The following is a 19,637-nucleotide window of genomic DNA, read 5'->3' as shown; positions in this document are numbered from 1 at the left end:
ACTATATACATTGAGTATTTAAAAAGAACTGCATAGAGCCCCAGGGCAACTTTGCTTTTTGATTTTTCAACATCACGTATTTCAGAATGTTACACTGAGCTCTAGTTAAACCGAAGGCATCTATTTAGCATTTATTTCTGTATATCACTCTATCAATTTCAGTTGACTGAAACCTCATGCATGTTGGAAAATAGTTTGCCCCAGAGTGTCTATGGCTTACAGAATTCAAACCATTTTCAGAATATCTCCTATAACTGAAAGCTGATCAGACAAATCAATCATCACTGAAATTTTTTTGTTCTCTCTAAACTGATTGTGAACTCGTTTAATCAGTCTGACTTCTTTGCAGAAACAAGCAAGCCACTCTGAGCTACTTTATGCAAAAAAAGTTACATTTTCTAGGGTCCCTACTATCATTTCCTTTACTTTCTCTGACAAAATTAATGTGAGTTAGAAATACACCACAACTTAAAATAAAATCACAGTGAAAAAAAAAAAGTGCCTTTTTTTTTCATTTAGCAGACTACTACCAGAAGCCTGAGTTGCTTCATAAAGATTTTTACTGAATATTTCTGCACCGAATATTGTCTATATACTGTTTAGCAACTGGCCAAAGCAGGCATGTATATGGACCTGATTTAGATCTCAGCATGGTATAAATCTAGGGACAATTTGATTAAACTCGATGGCATGTCATTTGTGTAGAGCTGACAAAATGGTAATTACTAGAAGTTATAATGTAACAATTTAATTTTAGGTACTGTTACTATTGTTTTGTTTGGTTTTCTCCTCAGAAACAGTGTATTCAAATCAAGTTATCTTGGTTCTAAAGCATAAGTTATTGCAATGCTACTATTGTAAATTATGCTCAATCTGTAATTGAATGACTAATCTGGTTCTTCTGGATTTCTTAATCTTTTTCTCCCCAGTGACTGTTTAGCAATAGAATAATAAGTACCAGATGTCATAACAGCAGGCTTTGAATGAGATGTGTCAGCTAAGCCCAGCTAAAACCAATGCTTTAATATCAGTGCATCTTGACATTGTAGTCAGGAATCTCTGTGTTGCACATAGTACTGTATTTACTTTTCTTTCTGTATGAAAACATAACATGTCTAAAATCTGCAATTTGCATTTTCTTTTAAAATATAAGACTGAGGAAGTCAGTTGCAACAAAAAGCCAGTTGATTCTTTGCCTGAATGATGTGAACTATGTAAACAAAGTAAACTTTTAGGCTTTTGTATTTTACCCGTAAGTCTCTACGTGAGCATACCTATTTAAATCTTTTTGGAAAGGCCTGTAATGAAAGTAAAATCATGTTTTTGATCCATCTAGTTTGAGTTTTACTTTGTTATTGATGATATAACTTGTTAGACCTGTGTTTTTACACACATACAGTACCTCACCAATCTGTTATTATTTACATTATGCCAGTTAATTATACTCAATTTTGGAAAACATTTTTTCTTAAGATTTCTTTTTTGTTGTTGTTGTAGACCAAAAGTCATTTGCAATGTGCAGTGACCAATGCATGTATCAAAAAAAAATTTTTTTCCTTTCATGGCTACATAATATCAGAATTACAGAATTCTGTAATGAAGCAAGAACTGATGAAGCAAGAAAAAAAAAAAGCTTTTCATTTTTCTCAACATTTGGAAATTGGGGATAGGATCTAGTGATATGTTGTGGTCTACTGCCCAAGAAGGCTGGGCAAGTGCAAAGTATACTAGGTTAGCAACTTCTCAACTCTTCCATTTATTGTTTAAAGCTATCCTTCTTCAACTTTGAAATCTATCGAACAAATATGCTTAGGATATTTCCTGCTTGCTATATTCTATATGTGGCAAAGGCAGATTTCTGCACCCGGGGTGGACTAACCTCCAGTAGGATAAAATGGGAACGTGACTGGCTGGAAAGCTGCTCTAGCAGAAAGCTGAAACCTGGAGGTCCTGGTGGATGCTCAGCTGAGCAGGAATCAGTAGTGCACTCTGACAGCATCCTAGGCTATATCAACAGGAACATGGCTGCTACATTGAGGGAAGTGATTATTTCCCTTACTCAGTTCCTGTTAAACCATATCAGTATTACTAAGTCCAGTTTTGCCACCCCCCACCCCCAATACAAGACAGACATCAAAAACTGGAGCAAGGTCAGGCGAGGGCAACCAAGCTGGTCAGGGTTGGAGCATTTGCCCTGTGAAGAGAGGTTGAGGACCAGAACTTGCTTGCCCTGGGTAGGTATGTGTGTGTGTGTGTGCATGCGTGCGCGTGCGTGTAACATAACAGCTGTCTGCCCATATCATGGTCATGGAGAAGATGAAGCCAAGCTCCCCACAACAGTGCATGGTGGGAGGATGAAGGGCATAAACTGAAACAGGGAAGATTCAGAGTGAATACAAGGAGAAAACTTTTCCCCATGAGGACAAACACTGGATCAGGCTGCACTAGAGAGGTGCAGTCTCCCTCAGTGGAGACTTTCAAGATTCAGCTTGACAAGATGCTGAGCAACCTGAATTCTGAATTCAAAGGTGGCCCTGCCTTGAACAGAAGGATGGAATAGAGGCCTAACAGAGATCCCTTCCAACCTAAATGGTTCGGTATGTATGTTGTTTGAAAACAGCAGTCATGTACAAACTCCTACAATTGTTATCTGTAGCAAGGCGATTGTTGACTGTTGCATTAACATATTTTTCCTTCTGCCTTACTTCTTACTCAATCAGATGAATATCTGATCGGGGGTTGTTGGGGGTTGTTGGTTCTTTATTAACTGTCTTTCTAAAAACACACAACTAACTATCTAGAATTATATTTTTTCTCTATTCTATTTTGTCATCTCTGTTCATCGTGTTCTTCCGATATTGCAGATATTGATCTATTGCTCTTCAGTCTTTAGAGAGTCTTAAAGATTCTGCCCTTTTATGGGCAGTGGTTCAGAAACAACAAAGTGAGTTTTTTGTTTAGCTTTGGTTTGGTTTTTTTACAAGGGAATCTGACTTTGTTGTGATTTAGAACCACAAAAATCAAGGGAGTTATCTTGTGCTCTTTTTCAGTGACCGTTGAGATGTATAGAACCGTGGTGATGAATTGCAGAGATATCTACAGAGAAAACTCAACAAACAAGGTATTTTTGGAGATCTCTGTACAGGGTAAAAATTTTCTGAACTCCTAAAAGGATACCAAAAGCCCTGGAAAATTCATGTTACACTTTTGAAGTCCATTTTTCCTGACCTTTCTACTTTAGACGTGGCTGATTGCTTGAATTGAATATGGAATATTTTACCTTGATACCTCACCTTTTATCTCTAAAATATTACAGAGCACTTCATAAAGCTGTAAATTAAATACCGATAGTGCACTAAATGTGTAAGTAAATGTATCAGCAGTTGTGCACTCAGCTGTAGCTTATGCTCAGCTATGCACTTTAGAATTTCTTTTATTAAGTGGAATGCTGGCGGGGATTCCTAAGTAATTCCCTAACCTTTGAGAGGAGTGCTTCATACTACCACCTGAACAAATCAGATTTTAGAGACAGACAGAGGCTGTTTTATTCCAAATCTACCCTTGAAATGTAAAGTATGACTCTACAACTCTGTGTGTTTTGGTGACTGAGATGCACATCCAACTGTGCATCACACTGGATGGAAATGTAAAAATACATTCCTAGTGTCGACACAAGCAGGAAAAAAGTAAGAACCTTGTACTTCCATTGTTTTCAGATTATGCTAAAGTTGGAAGCACATTCCCCCCACCTGTCTATTTTGAAAGTAATTTAGTGTTTTAACCATTTGAAGAGACTAGGCCTAGAAATTAAAGATCTGAGCCAGTCTTAACTTGTATAACTTGTATCATTCCACCCTCAAAGTAAAAAAAAAGTTAAAAATTTTTTTTTTTTTTTCTGATCAGCTGAATCACTCTCTGGAGACTTTTTTTTCCTCCATAGAGCAGAGAGTGAAACCAGAACAACTAGCTTCTAACTTAATGCTTTAACTTAATTGGGATAAATCTGGACTAGAGATAATGCTTGACTGGATCGCGGCTTTAACCTGACCTACTTCCATTATCTTCTAATCTCGAGAGAAACATTTCCTTTATCAATTAATCCTCAGGGATAGCAGTGGGCATCCAGTGTGATCTATTGTGATCTATAACACAATTTAGAGCAGCCTCTGGAATCTCTCAAGATTACTGATGAAAATTTTGTTTATAGGCACTGTGACCTAGTCACATCCTCTCTTGCATCTCATATGGTTGTGATGCTGTAAGAGCCATTACGGTCTAGAGAAGATGTCTGTACTGAATGGCCCATGTGGCTTTTTTGGTCATTCTTATCATCCCTTTCATCGTGACTGTTGAGATCATGCTATCAGATAAGCTTGGGAACCTAGCAGATCCCTCCTCCCTCATCTCCTGGACCTCCTATGGCGGTCTCTAGGGCCCAGGTTCCTCCTGGTCCAGCTTGGTCCCTGGTCTCTCCAATAGCAAGGCTGAGCACATATTCCTGACAGGGAGTTTATGCTATATACAATATACATATATACACGGACAGCCACACAAATAAGACACACAGAGCACTCACAGGAACAGTGACAGCACCAATTGTCTGCTCATGCTCCCCTCTCTGACTGGTCAGGATCGATTTCTACTAGTAAAAGTAAATATATATGTGCATATATGTAGAAGGGGGATCTCTCCAGCAGTGGGGCTCAGACATTCAGTCTGCCCTATCACTGGCCCCTGGACCACAGTCTCTCTAGTTGCTGGCACCTGGACGTACAAACCCCTGCAGCCACAGCCCCACTGCAGTTGCTGGTACAGACACCCCCACCCGCCCCCTCTCTCACACACACACACATATGCCAGGACTCCCCTAGTCCCAATATCTGACTGCCTGTGCTCTTCCCTGTAGAGATAGACAGATGCTCTCACAACTCACAGCTGTCTCTTGGAGACCCGTATATTCCCTTGGCTCCCAGACCACTACGCCTGATTGCCAGCTCATCTGGCTTGATCTTTGCTAGTCATCACACACTCACTTGCACACCCACACTCACTCCAGTTACTGACACCACAGACCCCCATACATACAGACACATGAAGCAGAGATCCCCTCACTGAAAAACAGCTGAAGGTGGAGTTAAATCAGGAAATAGGACAGACTGTGGTGATCAGGTGCTGGGCATGGCCAGACAAGCATACTAACCAGCAAACTATTTACATATAACCACCCTTTTTATCCCCTTACCCCTCTGTTTTGCAGCACTTGTACCTCCTCATATCACCTAAGTCCATCCTTTTCCCCACTTTGGTTCATCCCTGAAACATCCCATAAATCATGTGCAATCTCAAAATGCTCTTCCCCTGCATCCCTTGGGGGTGATGAGTTTCTGCTGGGACAGCCCTGGTAGGGGCCCGGACAAGGTGTTTGTTCTTCCAGAATCTGCAATTTGGGTTCCCACGTGCCATTGTGCCTCTGTGCTTTTCTGGGTTTGTGGTGATGGGTCTTTGATGAACTGGTGTTGCTCCTGTGATGGGACTGGGAGCAGCTGAGGCAGGTTATTCATCAAGTTACTCTTCCTGCCATTGTTCCTCTGTGCTTTCTTTGTGTGCAGAGGAGTTTCCTATACTGAACCTAAATTAACCTCGCAATGCAGTACTTGCCAGATAGGAATTCCAAATATCATATTCCATTGGCAAATATATATGCCACCAAGCAGTTAGACACCTAACTGTATTCATTTTGCTGTTTTGGAATATTAGAAATTTTCATAAATTGATGAACTAGTGTTGTGGGAAGAAACAGAAAATTTTGATGATGAAAGAAGTGAGATTTGACTCATTCCCCTTGAGAGTGTTCATGATTTCCATCAATACATATTTCCACTACAATAGTCTGAACACTATCAGTATTTGTTACTAAAATTATTAATAAGAACGCAATATTTTTGAGCAAAATATACTTATATTTAAATATATGTTTTCAGTATCACTGAAAGCATGCAAGGAAAAGCTGTTGCCTGGAGGAGAATAAAAGAAAAATAGAATAGATATGTAGACAGAGTAAAACCAAAAATATAACTTGGTATAAACTGAATGAATGAACTTCTAGTCATACTAGTTAACATTTGAGATAAAGCCTCTACAAAGCAGAAGTGTGCACACCACACATTTTTCAAAGTGACCAATATTTTGTGAGTCTAGATTACTTATTTGTTCATATTCCTTGATCACAGGTATGTTTTTGACCCTATGATTGTGTTTTCATTTAAAAAAAGAAAAAGGTAAAGCAAACAAAAAAATCCAACACTTGTGTGAAGGTCTCATGGTGGTAGTAAAGGAACCTGTTATATGTATAAACAACAGAGCAGAATTGTTAAGAAAAAAAATATGAAAAGGATATTATAATGTGTGCTACTTCTTCATACCTTGCAAAACTGAATTTTTCACTCTTAATGTCATGCATAGTCTTATTAATGTACCTGAATTACTTCAGATGTCAGATGATGTCATGTCACTTGCAGAAGAATAACTAGATGACTGTACTTCACATTACAGTCACCTCTTTGTGCAAACTTCTTTTATTTTATCTCTGTATTATTGACTAATAACAGTTTTCCATTTACCTTTACATAAAAAATAAGTATTCCTTAAGCGTTTTTTTGAATGTGCAAGACAGTTGAACAATGTTATATATATATTTAATTTAAAAACAATATTTCTCTCAAATAACGATGCAGTTGTCATCTTCTGCCTTGCTTTAGGCTTCCCAGCTTATTAAAAAACCATACTACATCAAAATCCTTCCTACCTCTTTTCTACCTAGCTCTCACTATCAAAAAGTAGTAAGTTTTCTCAAGACTCAAACTGCAGTTGAACGTCTAAATGATGCTGTGGCAGTGGAAATAACTGGCAGTCTTTGTTCCATTGCTCTTTGTCTGGTGGGGCCAAGATATGATAATTCGTACTGACTCTGATGTGGTACTTGTTTTCCAGTGTGTATATAAGCAACCAAGGGAGCAGAAAGTTTAAAAATGATCAAATTAAAAATAACTCCCTTCTTCATACAGAAATAGGATATTAATTCAGTCTTGTCTGACCGATTACACTCAAACTCATATGTATGTTAGGCAGATTCACTCCCCGTACCTACAATGTGTGTGTTTTAGCTCATAATAACTATATAAATTTTAGCTAACATATGGATCTGATTTGGGCTGAATTTACTAAACATGGTCCAGTTAGGAGATTGATTTTTCAATCTAGTACTTACCACAGTAATTATTAACAGCACATAAAGTCATTGGAAAACTTTTCATGAGGCAGTTTATGAAGACTCAAGGATGTGTTCTGCCCTATTTATTTTTATCCTTACAAGATTACATTCTTTAAGTTATGTTTTCTATACACAGTTATGTTTCTTATGTTTATGAGATACACAACTGTATCTTACCTATAGAGGTTCACATGAAAGTTTAAACAACCTATAAAATTCAGATAATTTTATAGTCAATACAAGAGTAGCTAATGAACATCTGATTTTATCTATTTTCCCTGCAGTCCTCCTTGGTTAATCTTTCTTTTAGCTACACAAGCAAATTATTAAATTCCCCAGTAACTTTAAGGCCATCCAGGTAAGTCTATCAAAACTTTCAGCCCCCATCTGACCACTTAGGCAAGAAGATTAAGTTCAGCTTTGGACCCACTATTTTGCTGTTGTCATGGGGTGGACTCAAGAGAGAACTGAGCCACTGAATCCACACAGGCAAAGAATGAGAGAAAAAACATTCCAAGGGATACCAAAAGCAGATTGCAGGTGATGAAACCTTCCACATTCCTCCATGTGGTTTAGGTCCACAGGGCTACAGTAATGGCAGCTGCTCAGCCGGGAAAAATGCTAAATAAAATACTTTCAAGTGAAAGCATACTTTGCAGAGTAAAATGGCATTTAATAAAAATTTAAAAAGCAGTCAGGCCTTTTCTTAAAACTAAATGTTTGAACAACCCTATATCTGACAAAGTCATGGACTTTGTGCTGTAGAGAGGATACCTCTGCTGGGCATCCTATGGCTGCAGTTTGTACAGGCAGCTGGGTGCAGATCACTCCTACTGGTTCCCATTCATCCTTCTTTCCCCACCAGGAAGAGAGCTACAGCTGTGGTTTGACCCCTGGTTTGGGTTGTACAAGACCCATCACCAGAAGGGGTAGAACACAGTAGTCCTCATGTCACAGGCTTAATTTTTGAAGCAAAGACTTTAACAAGGTTCTAAAAGAAACTGGAAATTTATATAGGTATTCAGGCTATCGTTTTATTTCAAGATTTAAGATGGAAGATTAATGCATATTTCCCATGGGGGTCATATACAGACTTCTGAAGCACTTGAGCTACTCTCAGCATCATACACAGGATACAGGGTTCAGTGAACCCTGACTTTGATGTGGTACAGCAATTACATATTCCTAACTCTTCCCTAAGGAATCAAGGTGTCTCACTGTGACCCTTACAGTGCACCAGACTCACTGGTATATTATATCCTGGTCTGAAAGCATCCTATATAATTAATTAGATTACTACAGGGTAACAATTAAGCATCTTTTTTTGCCTGTTCAGATTGCAGAACCATGACAGAATGGCTCGAGGGACCTGCTCTAAGGAAAAGTAACTCCAGTCTGTATGCTGGTCAGAGGCTGTTCCACAACCACAGAAGTGACTGGGAGAAGAAGAAAAAGAAAATTTACTCTTTAACTGTAATAGATGACTACTTCCATACCTGACAATTGCATTAAAAAAAAAAAGTGTTAGTACATGATCAAACAGTTTTGTTCCATTAAAATCACAGTTAGTCCTCCATCTAGAGCTGCTCATTTGAAAGTTGACAGTTCTCTGTCCTTAAAAAGGAAGAATTAAGAACAGGTGCAGCATTATGGTCTTTAGAATGTTATTATGGAAGCATGAATAATGTCATTCAGAAGGTTAGCCATCTGCTTTCTGAATATCTGTCACTGATGCAGCAGCAGCGATGTAAAAGTGATACATGGGGGTGTTTCTGCAATGGATTTAACAGAAAGCTTGTGCTTTTTGTGGAGAAAAATATGTTCCATTTTCAGTTTGTTTTTAATAAGCATAGAGTATGTGTTTTGTAAATATTATAAAGATGACTATAGTGTGATGCATTTTACTAGTGTAATTTGCATCCTATTTTACTGAGTTTTAGCACAACATTTTGTACAAGATTAAAACTAAAAATCAGCATTTTTGTGATTCAGGATAATTTTACTGAAATGTGAGTATTTACAAAATATAAAATGTTAGAAGGAGTGTGGTTTACATCTCAGATACTAACTACAGATATCATACTTCTAGAGCATCAGCTGTGACATGAGCACTAAGTTAACATCCAAGACTCGGGGCAAGTGTCATCTGACAAAGAAGGGAAACGTGAGAGGGCAAGCTAACATCAAAAAGCAGCAGAGTCTATCAGTTGGAGTCAGCATTTACAGGAGCACTGTTATACCAGATTTATTGACAAGCTTTTTGAAAATGACAGAAATACCACCTCTTAATGTTGTGAATAACAAGTAAATCTGTCTTTACAGGGACAAAACATTTTCATTATGGCACGGAGAATGAAACCTTCCTAGAAACTGACAGGAAACAAGGAAAACTAAATAACTGCTTAGAGACATGCAGCAGAAAAATACATTTTAACAAGGTCAGGACAGAATTCATATTGTGCTGTAAACACCACAACAAAAAACTGCAGACGCACTGCCGGCTGCCAGGGATACAGCAGTCACGGCTGCCCTAAACACGTATTTACAACACAGAAACTTCTAGAAGTATTTAGTGAGTGATAATGAGGGTCCATTTATATCAAAGGGATTCAAAACTTATATCAAACAGAATGTCGTTAAGTACTGGAGCAGTGGTGGAGGAAACAAGCCAACTGTGAGTGCAGAAGATAGAAATCAGACCACACAAAGCAATTTGGCTTGCTCAGCTGGAGTAGAAACACTTCAGGGGGGAAAACGGTGAAATTCTTTTTAGGTGGCTGATGAAGTGCTCTGCACACAGTCTGACTACAGAGATCAGCTCCCCAAAAGGAGGGCTTACGTGTTGTCATGTTGTACAGACAGGGCAATCAGGAGACGGAGTTCATCACTTGCATGATCAGGGCCCCAATTACTATAAGAAATACCAAACCTACATTCTGCAGGGAGCTCTCCCTGTGAGCCATGGTGGCAAAAGTACAGACCTGGGTGCCCAGAAGCATGGTTCATCACTCTGCTGTGGCCTCCCTGGGTGGATGGGAAGAAACCACTCACTATACAGGCATGTGCTTATCCATTGCCACAAGGAGAGCGATCAAACGAAGATCTGACCAGGGCACTACACCTGCATCCTGGGGCTTCAAACAGAATGACAGGAAAAAAAATAAATTCCAGCTACAGGCCCAAAGTGGATGATCTTCACTATATGAAGTAAAGAGGGTGCAGTGCAGGGACTGTGTAGTTAACCAAAACATCATATTGCCTATGCATGAGGGAGTTCAATTATAAGAATATAACAATTGGACTTTTACTTGTTACAGGGTGTTTGTCTGTTCAACTTTAATACTTCTTTAATGCAGGGGTTTGTTTGCATTTCTTTATTTCTACTGCAGATAAAATGCCACTGATCTCTAAATCACGTCAATACTGAAGAATGAGGAGGTCAGTCATGACGAAAAATAGACATTGCCCTAGTAAATAATTAGCCGACACATAGGAAAACTACTGCTTAGCAATCTGAAACAGGCAAGGAAAGGAATCCACTGTGATAAGCCTTTTAATTTCCCTTCACTCGGATGAGAAAAGACTCCAACCAAGAGTGCCTTATAAATTTCACCATACACATCAGCATTCCTCTTCTGTACAAAATATTGGATTAAAATTAAGGATTAGGAACACATTATTTAATTAGGAATTAGAAAATCGCAGATCCGTTACTAAGATTCACAAATCCTGTCCTTACCAGTATTTTCTTTCTGTAGTACCATGCAAGTGAGGCAATATTTTTTTGAGGCTTAGAGTTAAAAAGTGAGAACAATGTATGTGTGAGGCTTCTAAACCACAGAGGAGTAAACATCTACGGTAAATCTATCACACAGGAGGAAAAACAACCCCATCCACAATAACTGGGGGAACATTCGGGCCAACTTGGGCAGCTGTATAAGTCCCATGTGCAAGTAGTGACTGATGCCTGCTTCTGCCTGGGCTTCACTGGAAGTCAGGGCTCACACCATATATAGAAAAACTAATCAACAAGGGTCCTACTTACTGAGATGTGTGAAATGGAATGAAAGAGGCCAAGTAAGTGCCGTATTTTTTGTGAAGCATGGCTATGCGTTTCCTTTTTTTTTTTTTCCCCTCCACTTTGAAATAAAGGAAATTCCTTTGATTCTGGCATGCAAATAATACTCTTTTTGCATGCCCACAGATAGTACTCTCCTAATTTGTGTCCTGTGCCATTCAGTCAGTTTAAAGTTTAGCTCATTTCTCAATTCATTTGCATGATACAAATTGATCATTATTACATTGCACAGTAGTTATTCATAGATTTACCAGAAACATGCCCATAATTGTCATGCTGTCTATAGAAATGAAATGGCTGCAGACAGAAGAACAAATAGAGTATTTAAATAAGATCCTAAACAAATCAAACCTAGAGTAGATGGGTTCATGAGATTAAACCTAGGATGGAATTCACCAGACCAGATATCCACCTTGAGCTACCTGTATGGACTCCCTCTGCAGTCACTCTTCAATGTAGTTCACTCTAAGGCAAATATTTAAAAGAGGTCAATGTGAACAGTATTTTAAAAGTGCATTTCTACTGATATATAAATAGTATTTTCTTATATTATTATTATCATTATTATTAACTAGCAGTATATCAGCTGCCTAGTTTCTTGAAAGAAAGGAGGTAGTGAACCTGGAAAAAATATTTAAACTGAGAGGTAATTATAGCTTCTGACTGTCTTTGGTCGGGGAAGACATTTTTATGCAGACTCAATAGTGATGATTGGATAAGGAGCATTCTGACTTATAATGTAGAATAGAGAATTTGATAAGTAATTGAAGTTTATAAACAAAAAGCTACAATGTAGGAGAAGCTTTCAAAGGTAAGGAAAGCAAGTTTGAAAATCCGAGGAGAAAGTTTTAAAATTTGGTGAAAAGGGAGCAAAAAGGATAGGAGGAAAGATAAACCTTAAATCACAATCTTATGTTTTCTTTGAAGATGATAATTTAGAGAATTTTGCCAGTCTTTGTTGTCCTGCCTCTCAATTATGTTTATGCAAAGGACTGTTACTAGAGACACAACCATCACCATTATGTCCTCAGTCTTAAATCATGCCAAATGGTAATTGTCCATCATACTTCTGTCAACATAAAAACTCTATCATGTTTTGAGCAGTACAATAGCAATACAACCTTGTGTCCATGCAGGATCAAATGCATACCATTAGAACAGTAAATACAGTGCTGTGAAACGGAGCAGTCTTTTTAGTATTTATTTGTAACCCAAATGTAGAATTATAAACTTTGGGAACACTTCATGACCTTACTCCAGAGGCAGTCTGACAGTATTCATAAAAACTGTGCATCATAGGTTATATATATATATATATGCATGAAGCACTTAAAGGTACAGAGTATTTGTCTGATGGATCATATTTTGTAATTTCATAGTATGTATTTTTTCAAGTCCAGTTATATGTAAGTAGCACAAATGCAACTGTCTGCATATGAGATGAACTATCCTTATTTACAATAAAATATGTATCTTTGCTTTTCAGATCTTTTTTTTTCTTTCCACAGAAATTCTTAGTGGAGGCTGCATTGGGTTTACGTGGCAAGGTTTTGGTAGCCAGAGGGCTGCTGGAGTGCCTTCTGTGAGAAGGCACCAGAAGCTGCCCCAGTGCCAGACAGAACTAATTTCAGTCAGCTCCAAGACAGACCTGCCACTGGCCAAAGCTGAGCCCATCAGTGACATTGGTAGCACCTCTGGGATAACATATTTAAGAAAGGGTAAGAAATGCTGTATTAACAGCAGCTGAGAGAGAAGAGTGAGAAAATGTGAGAGAAACAACCCTGCAGACACCAAGGTGAGAGAAGAAGGAGGTGGAGGAGGTTATCCAGGTGCCAGAGCAGAGATTCCCCTGCAGCCCCTCATGAAGACCATGGTGACACAGGTTGTCCCCCTGCAGCCCATGGAGGACCACAGTATAGCAGATATCCACACTGCATCCTGTGGAGGATCGCACGCCACAGCACGTGGATATGCTCTGAAGGCAGCTGCAGCCTGTGGAGAGCCCACACTGGAGCAGACTCCTGGCAGGAGCTGTGGCCCATGGAGAGGAGCCCATGAAGAAGCAGGGTTTCTGGCAGGAACTGTGGAATGTGGGGGACCCAGGCTGGAGCAGTCTGTTCCTGAAGGACTGTACTCTGTGGAAAGTACCCATGCTGGAGCAGTTCTTGAAGAACGTGGGAAAGACTCATGTTGGAGAAGTTCATGAAGGACTGTCTCCTGTGGGAGAGACCCCATGCTGGAGCAGGAGAAGAGCGTGAGGAGGAAAGAGCGGCAGAGATTAAGCATTATAGACTGACCATGGCACCCAATTCCCCATCCTGCTGCTCAGGAGTTAGGAATGAAGCTGAACCTGGGAAGAAGGGAGAGGTGGGGGAAGGTGGTTTTAGTTTTGTTCTTATTTCTCACTATCCTACTCTGTTACAATTAATTAGCAATAAATTAAACTAATTTCCCCAAGTTGAGTCTGTTTTGCCCATGACAGTAATTCATAAGTAATCTCCTGTCCTTATCTCAACCAAAGAGCTTTTAATTGCATTTTGTCCCCATGTCCAGTTGAGGAGGGGGAGTGATAGAACATCTTGGTGGGCACCTGGTGGCCAGCCAAGGTCAACCCACCACAGAGGCTTTAAAGTATTCTGCACAGTAATACTGAAGTATTTATTTTTATCTTCAGTGATCCAGAATAGTTGACTATCACTTTGGGGTGGTTATCTGAACTTCTGTCAGAAATACAATTTAAATCCCAGAACAGTAGGGAGTGTCTTTTTTTTTCCCTCCTGGGAGAGGAATTCAAACACAGTGGATTAGGTTATTCTTAAATAAAAAATGAAAGAAATCACCACCCAGTTTTCTCCACTCCATAAAAAGTAGCACTATCTACAGTTTCTTGCAAAGTGAAACATTTTATCTGTTTGTTTATGATTATTTCAGTGAGTCTTATTTTTATTTCTCTTAAGAGATGCTGAAAGGTAAAGGCCCAGTCCTATGTTTCTAAAATACTTTAAATCAAGGGCTGGGTCCATCTATTTGTTGATTATGCTTGAAGATACTGTTCTAAGATACGCTTTCACCACCAGCAAGACCAGTTTAAGAGGCTTTTCCCTTTCTAGCTTTCCCCTTCCTGGTGAAATATATATCCCTTTCAGTTGATTCAGTGCAGCTTTCTCTCTGGCACCTTCTGCACAGGAACTTGTCACTTACTCATTTTACAGAGTATTATCTAGTGTGTGATAAACTCACTGGGAAATGGCAAGGTCTGAAAAAACAGTGGTCAGAAATCTTTTAAACGAGATTTGCCACGAGAGAAACTGTGACATGAAATTCTACCCTGGGATCTCCTGCTCACCCTCAGTTACCATCCACCATGAGGGCAATTGGCGCTCAGCTTTATTGATGATTCGAGTGTGGTGTCAAAGCGAAGGGACAGGAATCCTCTGTGCAGTTTTTTATTAAGTGACCCCAAAGGACACACATTCCAAAGCTGCTGTCAAATTTGTGTCAAATGTAGCTACATATTTACTTATATTTACTTATATCTAAATGTGCTTGACTGTTTATGAATCCCTTCGACGTAGAGAACTAGATAGTTAAAGGGTAGCATAGCAAAATGACAGTGTATATATTAGAAAAGAAAAACATATATATTGTTGCATACCCATGCTTGTTTTAAAATTAGTCAATTTTATCTGCTTCATTACACTTATTTTGCTTATCAGATAATTGTTCAGCTGTCTGAATGCAGTCACTCTTGTTATTAACACAATTTAAATGGGAATTAACCTTGTTCCAGCCCATAGTCTTTTATAAAGAATGATCTTCGTGTCTGTAGACTAATTGCACTGAGAAAGTTCACTGCAAAGACATAATTAATAGTCCATAATGTTTGGGAAGGTGACATTTCCTACTTTCTTTGAACTCTCAGTTTGGTATTTGAAAGCCAGTATAAAGTACTGAATCTAGGATATTTAATCTGGAGTGGTGTCTAGTTGGTAGTTAACTGAAACTGCTTCCTTTCCCCTAACAGCAATAAACTAGAAAGGACTAATTACCCCTTTTTATAGGTGCAATTTGAACGTAAAACTCTAGAGAGAGCATGAGTAGTAAACCACTGTTATAGTCGATTTCACCATCTGCACCTTCAAATTGGGACTATGGAACTAGCAGAAGAATACACATAGCATTTAGCACCAAAATCCCCTAAACAAATTTTGGTTTTGTTGTAGGGAAAATTTGCAGAAGGTGGTGATAATTCAGTAGTATTTTCTGATTCCTTTTAAAATCACTTTCTTTAAATAAATATATATTCCATTTAATCCATCATTAGTACTTAATTGAAACTCATTCATCTAAAGACGATGATGTGTTGATATTTTTGTGAGTTTAATGAACCCCACTGCATTAATATATTTTTTGCTTCAGCCTATCTGAAGAAAGAAGCCTTAGGAGTTTCCTCTAGCAAGAATGGAGAGCATTGCTTTTCTAAATCTAGCAGAACTTACTACTATATTTTAGTTTTCTTTTGGTGTGGTTTTTTTTTTTCTATGAATAGGCAGGATTTATTAACTTCAATATAATTACTTAGGCTTAATATTTTTTATTACTTTTATTTTACTGCTAAGTTGCAAAGTTCTGTATGTTTCTGTATCTTCGTAGTTGTTTACATAAATGAGAAAATTGTTTGTGGTTTTTCATTTCATAAATGAAATTTGTTTGTGGTTTCTCAAATATGCTTTTTTGTTAGGCTGGAGTTGTCAAAAAAAGAGCAAGTTTCGTGAATGCCAGCTGAAGAGTTGTCCACTTTCACCATGTTACCATTCCTTCCCTCCCTCTGCTGCAGATGTTGGAGTCTTGAATGGGGTGAACTCTGCATTCATTATTTTCAAAATTTCTGGGTCTCACTCACAGATTTTGCTGTGCTTTTTAACTGTTAATGTTACCAAGCCACCTCACAAGTATTGCTGAAACGGTGGAGGCTTCTACAGCACATAGTATGATTGTGGCCCCTTGATTGTAAAAACGTCCACTTGAATTGTCTTAGTGTCTAGAAGAACTTCCTGTCCTCAATCTGAACTGCTTAAAAAGCAGAAAAACTTAATTTTGGACAGTATTTTTTGGTTTTTTCCCCCTTTTTTTTTTCTCCAGTTAGTTTCTCTCCTTCCACACTTCCCTGAAATAAATAGACAATCCAGAACTACATCAAAAAAGTCAGAGTTTGGCACCATTTCTCTTGACACAAACTCTTGGGCATTTGGGGAGGAGATTTGTTTTGCTTTGGGTTTTTTTTTTTAGCAAAAGGTCTCTGAAATTTCAGGAAAAAAAGAATAAAAAATAGCTGTAACATTTTAGAGGATCAAAAAATCCCACAGCCTCCAAGGAGCTCTGCTTTGCTTTCTCTAAAAGTGTGAGTGGCGCTATTTTGTTCTATCCATTGACTTAATACAAAGTCCAAGAAATGCTTCTGACTCTGTGTTTTTCTCAAGTATGCCTGGAAATGAAATTAAGTTTCAAAGGGGTTTTAGCTTCAGTCAATAGTAGCCTGAAAATTGAAAGACAGGCTCTTGATTTTTGAGATACAAGCAAAAGGTTTAAAGCAATTTTGCCAGAGAGGCAAAAAATAATGTAAATTTATTGCTAGTGCAAGGTAAACTTTGGAACAGACAAAAAGCAACTTGATTTTGAGCTGTTTCTGCAAAGCATAGCTTGGTTGATTTGGGGGGAGAGAGGACTTCTTAGTACTTCATGAAGTCATATATTTGCACATGTAGCTGTTGCTGTCCATAAAGTTGTCTCAGTCATGAATGTCCTTAATGCACACTGAAAATTTTTATATATAGTATTATATATTTATATATAAAACCCATATAGAGGTAGTCTTAGATGGTTTAAAAACAATACTTGACAAATGTCAATTTGACTAGAATTCCTCTAATATATAGACGCAGAGATTCATTTCTCCTTTTTATGAAAAGAGGTCTCACTGTCCTGCCTCAAATGATCTCCCAAACCTGAGTATACATATAGGGCTTGAAGTTGATTTTGCATGTGTTTAAATCACTAGACCAGTCAGCTTAAATACATGGTGTCTTACCACTCCATGTGGTAACCATAATATACAAACACATATGATGGATCTCTGAAAAATAAAATAAAAAAAAATCTTTGATAAATTTGCAAAGTGCTTGAAAAAACTTTCTTTAAATAATATGTTGTTAAAATAATACTTTTAGATTTCTTTCTTTCACTGTCTATAATTGCTTAGTTAAACATAAAATGCTGCACAAACTCAGAAAATGTGTCATTTTGTTTACAAAAATTTTTTATTGATCCATCAATCCATTCTTTGTGACTTTGCAGTAATCAGTAAGTTCTGACAGTGTCTGATTGGGGATGACTGCCATCTCTCAATTTGTTAGAGGACAAATTGTCTAAGAATAAGATAAGTTTGTGAACATTAAAACAAGATGATAACAGGAAATCTTGACAAAATTGTATTAATTGATTGAGATTTCACAGAATCACAGAATCGTATAGGTTGGAAAAGACCTTTAATATCATCGAGTCCAACCGTAAACCTAACACTACCAAGACCACCACTACACCATGTCCCTAAGCACCTCATCCAAACATCTTTTAAATACTTCCAGGGATGGCGACTCAACCACTTCCCTGGGCAGCCTGTTCCAATGCTTGATAACCCTTTCAGTGAAGTAAAATTTCCCAATATCCAGTCTAAACCTCCCCTGGAGCAACTTGAGGCCATTTCCTCTTGTCCTATTGCTTGTTACTTGGGAGAAGAGACCGACCCCCACCTCTCTACAACTTCCTTTCAGGTAGTTGTAGGGAGCAATAAGGTCTCCCCTGAGCCTCCTTTTCTCCAGGCTAAACAACACCAGTTCCCTCAGTCGCTCCTCATCAGACTTCTGCTCTAGACCCTTCACCAGCTTTGTTGCCCTTCTCTGGACACGCTCCAGCACCTCAATGTCTTTCTTGTAGTGAGGGGCCCCAAACTGAACACAGTATTCGAGGTGCGGCCTCACCAGTGCCAAGTACAGGGGCACAATCACTTCCCTAGTCCTGCTGGCCACACTATTTGTGATACAAGCCAGGATGCCATTGGCTTTCTTGGCCACCTGGGCACACTGCTGGCTCATATTCAGGTGGCTGTCAACCAGCACTCCCAGGTCCTTTTCTGCCTGGCAGCTTTCCAGCCACTCTTCCCCAAGCCTGTAGCGTTGCATGGGGTTGCTGTGGCCCAAGTGCAGGACCTTGCACTTGGCCTTGTTAAACCTCATACAATTGACCTCGGCCCATCAATCCAGCCTGTCCAGGTCCCTCTGCAGAGCCTTCCTCCCCTCAAGCAGATCAACACTCCCACACAACTTGGTGTCATCTGCAAACTTACTGAGGGTGCACTCGATCCCTTCATCCAGATCATTGATAAAGGTATTAAACAGGACTGGCCCCAGCACAGAGCCCTGGGGAACACCACTTGTGACCGGCCGCCAACTGGAGTAAACTCCATTCACCACCACTCTTTGGGCCTGGCCATCCAGCCAGTTCTTTACCCAGCGAAGAGTACACCCATCCAAGCCATGAGCAGCCAGTTTCTCCAGGAGAATGCTGTGGGAAACTGTGTCAAAGGCTTTACTGAAGTCTAGGTAGACAACATCCACAGCCTTTCCCTCATCTACTAGGCGGGTCACCTTGTCGTAGAAGGAGATCAGGTTGGTCAAGCAGGACCTGCTGTTCCTGAACCCATGCTGGCTGGGCTTGATCCCTTGGTTATTCTCTACATGCCATGTGATAGCACTCAGGATGATCTGCTCCATCAGCTTCCCCAGTACCGAGGTCAGGCTGACAGGCCTGTAGTTCCCCGCGTCCTCCTTCCAGCCCTTCTTGAAGATGAGTGTCACATATGCTAATCTCCAGTCAGCTGGGACCTCCCCAGTTAGCCAGGACTGCTGGTAAATGATGGAAAGGGGCTTGGTGAGCACATCTGCCAGTTCCTTCAGTACTCTCGGGTGGATCTCATCAGGCTGATAGACCTGTGAATGTCTAAGTGGTGCAGCAGGTCACTAACCATTTCCCCCTGGATTATGGGGGCTCCATTCTGGTCCCCGTCCCTATCTTCCAACTCAGGGGGCTGGGTACCCAGGGAACAATTGGTCTTACTATTAAAGACTGAGGCAAAGAAGGCATTAAGTACCTCAGCCTTTTCCTGATCCTTGGTCACTGTGTTCCCTCCCCCATCTACTAGAGGCTGGAGATTCTCCTTAGCTCTCCTTTTGC

This window comes from Ciconia boyciana, chromosome 1 (genome assembly GCF_034638445.1).
Source record: "Ciconia boyciana chromosome 1, ASM3463844v1, whole genome shotgun sequence".
NCBI classification, from domain to species: domain Eukaryota; kingdom Metazoa; phylum Chordata; class Aves; order Ciconiiformes; family Ciconiidae; genus Ciconia; species Ciconia boyciana.
This window is presented reverse-complemented; position numbering follows the sequence as displayed.